This window comes from Peromyscus leucopus, chromosome 23 (assembly GCF_004664715.2).
Source record: "Peromyscus leucopus breed LL Stock chromosome 23, UCI_PerLeu_2.1, whole genome shotgun sequence".
NCBI classification, from domain to species: domain Eukaryota; kingdom Metazoa; phylum Chordata; class Mammalia; order Rodentia; family Cricetidae; genus Peromyscus; species Peromyscus leucopus.
The window spans coordinates 20,120,925-20,128,163 of NC_051082.1; positions in this window are offsets into that span (position 1 = coordinate 20,120,925).

Genomic DNA, 7,239 nt, shown 5'->3' on the forward strand with positions numbered 1-7,239 from the left:
GACCCCAGAGGTAGTGTGGCCCTATGGAGTGAGTGCTGCAAGGTTAAGTCACAGAAGGGGGAGAAAATGTCAAGAAGGGTCACACAGCAGGGTCTCTGCACTGTTACAGAACATCCCAGGATTAGGAGAGAGAGGAGTCAAGCATGGGTGAAGCAGGTGCAAAGGCCCTGAGGTAGGAGCCCAAAGGGCCACCCTCCTAAAAACCACTCACAGGCACCTCCAGCAGACACTAGCATGCCTCTGCCTCCCGGGGCAGAAACGCCTGGTCCTGGTTTAGTGGGATCTAAAGCTGCAAGATAAGGAAAGGAAATGGGGGAGCAAGCAGACTTCTTGAAGCTGCACAAAGGCCTAAAGCCACACTGGAAGACGGGAGAGGTGGATGAGGGCACACCTACTTCCTGGGGCTATGATCTTAATGACAGTCCAGCTCCTTTTAATTTATTAGAGTGGAGTGTGTGTGTGTGTGTGTGTGTGTGTGTGTGCGCACACGTGCACAACCCAAGCTGCATGTTGCCTCAAAATATAACTGCCCACTGACCTGGATTCATTAGCCACTTAAGAAAACTAATATTCCAACAAATCTCCATGGATGAGGGGAGGTTAAAACTGTCAGTATCTCGAGGGGTCTGAAGAGCAAGTCTGAATTAATTTGCTTGAGTTACTATGCCTGTGCGTCAACTTAGCACCTGAGTATGATGTGTTGGGGGGCACACTGTGTAGAGTTCAAAGCCAAGGTCCTGTCATAGTCACTCTGGAGACTCGGCATGGGCAGCAATGCCATCAGGAACCCCCAGGCCAACCCTGCTCCTGGGGATAGCCCAAGCAGGCCATCAGGACTGAAAGTCCCTCATCCTGCATGCTGTGTGCCCAGCCTTTCTTCACCCTGAGCCTCACATCCCTGTTCTCAGTCCTGGCTGCCCTTGAGACTATATTCACCAATGCGAAAGCTCTCCCAGGGTCCAAGCAGGGCCAGGGTGGATTTGGAGATTGGGCATAGTTGTATCCTTCTGACTAGAATTAAGAGAGAAAACCCTTCTATGTTTCCCTGGCACCAATCAGGGGGGGGGGGGGGGGGTTCAGATGTCTCAATCGTGTGATGGAAATAAGCTCAGAGACAATGGAATATTTCAACATTGGGTCACCAGATAGAGACCCCTGTCATAACTATGACACCCTTCTGTAACAAGTACCATGCAAAGCTAGAGACGGTGAAAGCCTTCAAGGCTACCTCCTGGAAAACAAGGGAACGCAGTCCCATAAGTGCAGAGGCTGTTGAAGGCCCCACAACTCATTGTCACAGAGCCAGGCTCTCAGCCCAGAGCATAGACGCTGCAGTCATCAGTGGTAGAAGTGGAGGGGACCCTGAGGAACAGGCTTGGGTTGGTCCCCAGCCTACTACACCACGACATGAGCCTATAGGATCCCATGAAACACACATAGACTATGTACACATATGCATGCATGCATGTATATGTGCACACATGCACACACATCATTGCATAGGAAAGCTACAGGGTACCCCAAAATATAAGCAGTGGTTGTCATGGAGTAGACATGGCCCTAGTTGCTATTTATTTCTCTCTTATATGTGTGGGTGTTTTGCCTGCATGTATATATGCACAGTACAACAATGCCTGGTGCCTGAGGAAGACAGAAGAGGGCACCAGATCCCCTGGAACTGGACTTATAGGTTGTAAGCTGCCACGTGGTGCTGAGAACCAAATCTGGGTCCTCAGCAAGAGTAACAATTGTTCTTAACCACTGAACCATCTCTTCAACCCAATGACTGTATTTCTTTGAATATTCTATATTCAAAGTATCTGAATATTTTTATAACAAATTACAGACGGGAAGAACGTTCCCAGGGCTGTCAGAGAAGGGAGAGCCTTTGTAGGCTAGTGACAGGAAAACAGGAGCGCTCTCCCTGAGAGGCCTTTGGCTGCTCACCAAATGCCTTCAAAACATTCCTTGACTTCAAAATCCCATCCGCATTCATTTGTTTGAAGGAAAATAATGGACATAATTAAATCACCCTTTTAAACTATGTACAGAATGTATCATTTAAACACAGAACACTAATAATCATGAAGATTTAAATAAAACTATTCTAACATATCCCAAAATACACTCAGCCACATCCTCTACACCACCCAGCAAAGTAAGACCCCAGCTACAAATACCAGCATTAGCATGGGATTTTGGCTGGATAGGCATAGGGGTGACTCAAATGTTTTCTAAACTCTTATTTTTTCAAAGAATCCCTAACCAAGTCAAAACTATTGACACTATCATATTTTTAAATGGTGCCAAGGAGATGGCCTAATCAATAAAGGACTTGCCACACAACCATGAGAACCTGAGTTTAGATCCCTCAGAACCCACATTAAAAAGCCAAATGCCAGGAGGTGGAGAGGTGGCTCAGTGGTTAAGAGCATTTGATGCTCTTACAGAGTGTCTGTGAGCACCCACATGGCAGTTCACAGACAAGTCTAACTCCAGTCCCAGAGATCTGATGCCCTCTTCTGGCCTCTGCAAGAATTGCATACATACAGTGCACATACACAGGCAAAACACAAATATGCATAAAATTAACATTTTTTTAAAAAAAAAATTTTAAGCCAGACACAGTAGCACACCTTTGTAACCTCAGTACTAAGTAGAGGCAGAAACAAGAAGATCCCTGGAGTTTGGTGGCCACTAGTCTATTCTTGTGGGCAAGCTCTAGGGTCAGTGAGAGATCCTGTCTCAAAAAATAAGATAAGGAGTAATTGAGCAAGACACCAGATGTTGACTTCTAGATTCCACACGTGCACACGTGCAGGCATACCAGCACATACCTGTAGACAGACGACACAGACACAGACAGACAGACAGACAGACAGACAGACAGACACACACACACACACACACACACCAGAACATAGAGTGATTATCAGTCCCAAGCATCATGAGTTAAATATTGTGGGATCCTGGAGGCTGCATTTAACGCTGGTTCCATGACATTATGTGGATATCTTGGATCTCTGCGAATCCAGAGGACCCTGGTTTCTGGCAGACCCTTGGCAGCAGTGAGCAGATTCAGTCGGAATGTTTGGAGTTGGAGAGGAGAGACTGCTGGATAAGGGAGCTGCTGAAGGGGGCAGAGCCATGCTAAGATGTCAGTGTTAGCCCACCTCTGCCCAAGTAAGATGCTGACCTTTCAGGTCCTTTCTGCCTCCCTGGGAGATGAGGTGGTATGGGTGTTTTCACCTGGCTGGAACCAGATGCAGACCTTCCATCACACTCCTGTGGGCCTTGCCCTCAGCATCTAGCTGCAGGCATACTGGGAAGGGGTTGTATCTTGTATACACATACACATACGCGCAGGCACGCGCGCGCGCGCACGCGTACACACACACATAGACACATATGCAAACATGTACACAGACATATGCATGCAACATCCTATCTCATTGGTTAGAACTAGCCACCTGACTCACCTAGGCCCAAGGACTTCTGGGAATGTGGTCCTCCTCTGAGCAACAAACAACTGCCTACTCCAGGCTAGGAGAAAGGGTGGGTTTCAGTGCAGAGACAGAGCATGTGTCCTCCTAGAGGAGACACTGATGAGTACCCCTTACCAGCACTCTTAGCCATTGTGCCTGATTGTCTCAATTTTGCCTCTGAACAAGGAAGGCCTCTACCTGCCTCTGCCTCCCAAGTGCTAGGGTTAAAGGCACATTCCACCATGCCCAGCTCTTGAGTTCTCAAAATTCTTGTATGAGAGGATATATAGTCCTTGCCTTTCTATGTCTGGTTTATTTCACTTAACGTAATATCCTCCAGCTCCATTCACTTAAAATGCACCCACCCACCCAGGGCTCCCTCAGCAGAGGGCCAGGTGGCACAGGGACCTCTGCATCCTCCACCCGTGGGCTCAGGAGAGCACACAGCTAGAAGTTAACTAGGGCAGGTACCGCAGACATCAGAGAGGACAGAGCAGTTGCACACAGTACGTCATGGAAGCGCAGACACCAAACCCAGAGACGCGTCAGCACCGAGGAACAAACCCCGCGCTGATTTCATGGCTCAGTGATAAAGATCCCCAGGCTACCGTGGCAAGAAAGGGCTCGTCATCTGCGCTGCCAGCACCAGAACTGTAGGCAGCTGGCAAGGTATTCAAAGGGCAATTTCTGCCCCTCGGAGGCCGGTGCTTTCTGGGGACCCAGCCTATCCCCTCCCCCAACAGCCAGTTGCCAACACCATTCTTAAAAACCCTTCAGGGTACATTTGAGCATCTTCGGCGCTGGTGCCATCCGCTCCTCCACTCTGCGGCCCTAAATAGAACTGCTTTTAACAGCACATCTGTGCCGCTTCTGCTGGAGGCAGCCCAGTGCCAGGCACCATAGCCTTAGAAAGAATCATCTCACAGCACATCATTGCCCGTCTCTGTGGGTTCATCGGGGAGGTTTTCCCATGCCTAATAGCGCATGGTGTGTGTGTGGGGAGGGGAGGGAGGTGGAATCTCTCATTCCCTGCAGAAATAAAAGCTTGTTTATCCAAAGAGCACCCTCCTGTCTCGGCATTAGCCACCCTGTTGGAAGCATCCAGAAAGCCCTTCAGACACAAACGCAGCTCTCCAAACCCTGCCAGCAAAGTGCCTGTTTGCTCGGGGATAGAAAAACCCTCCATCACATCACAGCTAGATTCTGCAAAAGGCCTGTGCCACCATGCCTGGTTTATTAGGTGCAACGGACCTAGCATTCCACCAACTGAGTCACACACATCCTCAGCCCCTCGAGTGGCATTTGTAAATAATCATTGTTTTTGGTGGTGGTGGGGGAGTGGGTAAAGGAAGTGACAGGGAGTTTTCCCTCCTAACAAGCATGACTTCTGCAGTTTAAAGCACGCTGTACCCTAAAATTGCTGGTCATAACATTCAAGCGGCTGACCTCAGACGAAAATGTCAAAGAGATCTCAAGCAGCATTTTCATGAACAGAAATTTATGCAGCAGAAGTTTTTATTTTTTAAAATAGTTGCTTTGTAAATGTCATGGCAAGGATGCTAAGCAGAGATGGAGAGAGCCTGGAACCTGTTTATTTCTATAAAGGGAAAAGAGCTAGAGCCCAGGGTAGGGTGTAGTCTCTCCCCTCCTCCCCCACCCCTGCTTCTTGTGAGGTTCCTGCCTCCTTAAGGCTCTTCACTGAGGCTCTCTGGAGGATTGTTGGTATTCTGTGTCCCAAAAATCTCAGCTCATTAATTTTACTCAACAGCAGTGGTTCTCAACCTTCCTAATCCTATGACCCTTTAATATAGCTCCTCATGTTGTAGTGACCCCCAGCCATAAAATTATTTTCATTGCTATTTTGTAACTGTCATTTTGCTACTGTTGTGAATTATAATGTAAATATCTATGTGTTCTGATGGGTTTGGGGTTGAGACCCACAGGTTGAGAACCACTGCTCTACACAGAAACTACCTTGTATGTGGGCTTTGTAGGTACTCACCCCACTGATGGGACAAACAGACACAGACACACAGAGAGATGCCACCGGAGACAGGAGGTATAAAAGAACAGTGAGCCACATGGTTCCTAAGGGGACTTCTGGGCTCCAAAAGACAAAGCTAAAAAAAGGTAGCTGTCAGGGTGAAATGTGAAGACCGTAACAGGAACAAAGGCGTAATGATGATAGTGAGGGTGTCAGTCGGCATTCATTGAGTTCTTCCACGTGCCTGGCAGAGTTCTGAGCACACTCTGTCTGAAGTCACTGCATTCTTCCCGCCTGGTGACTGATAACTCTCAGCTCGACTTCATAGATGAGAAAACCAACCCCAAGGTCAGCTACCTAGCCATGGTGTCACGGTTAAGACTGTCAACCTGACAAGATCTGGAATCACCTTGGAGACACACTCTGGGCTTGTCTGGGAGGGAGCGTCTAGATTTAGTTGAGGCAGGAAGACCCAGCCAACTGTGAGCACCATTCAGTGAGCTGGGATCCCAAGGTAAGTAAAATGGAGAAGGCAAGCTGAGCGCCAAGCATTTGTCTCTCCTTCCCAGTTGTGGATGTATCTCGACCTGCTGCCTCATGCCTTCCCCACCATGGTTGGACCATGCCCTCCAACCACGAGTCAACATACACCTTTCCTTCCTTAAACTGCCTTTGCCTCAGGATTTTGTCATAGCAGTAACACAAGCCGCTAATACACATGGATGAGAAGTGGAAGAGCAAGAACATACAGGACCAAAAGGGTCCACCTTCAGCTGGAGCTGTCCACGGTACTGTGCCATCCCAGTGTGGATGAAGTCTCCAGGCTAGTATAGAGGCATAGAGGCAGACTCACACAACTTGGCAGCTGCACTTGGACAGAATCTAGAAACCAATAGCATTTGAGCTGCTCTTTTTCTGTTAGTTTTTCCAGAGCCCTGGATCCCGTCACTGTCTTGGGTAAAGGATTCGTAAGGGTTTGAGTGGATTCTTTGAATGCTGAATCTGGAGATGCACACTTGTGGCGCTTTTAAGGAATTAGGGAAGCACCAGCCTTACCCTTCACTGAGAGAATAAATTACTGAGGTTGATACATTGCAACTTTTAGAAAGTGTTTTAATGGAAACTGCATATCCAGGACTTAAAAGCATTTTCTCTGGGGGCTGGAGAGATGGATCCCGGGTTGAGAGCATGTGCTGCTATTACAGAGGACCTGAATTCAGTTCCAAACCCCCATATGGGGGATTCACAACCCTCTGTGCCTCCAGCTCCAGGTCCAGGGGATCTGACTCCCCCTTGTGGCTTCTGATGGCACTGCACTCATGTGCATACCTACATAAATAAAAAAATTTAATTTTTTCAAAATTTAGAAATGTAATTTCTGCTTCTATTACTTGTTGTTAACTCATTATTCTCTGGTTTTCCCTTTGTTTGCTCTTTTGTTCTTCTTCTACCTTGTTTTCTTCATCTAGTTTCCAGTGTTGATTATTTAGGCTGATTTTTAATGTTCTTTTTAAAAGAAGAGATTCAAGCCGGGCGGTGGTGGCGCACGCCTTTAATCCCAGCACTCGGGAGGCAGAGCCAGGCGGATCTCTGTGAGTTCGAGGCCAGCCTGGGCTACCAAGTGAGTTCCAGGAAAGGCGCAAAGCTACACAGAGAAACCCTGTCTCGAAAAACCAAAAAAAAAAAAAAAAAAAAAAAAAAAAAGAAGAGATTCAAAAACTATGTGTTTTCTTTTCTTCCTTTTTGGTTTTTTGAGATAGGGTTTCTCTG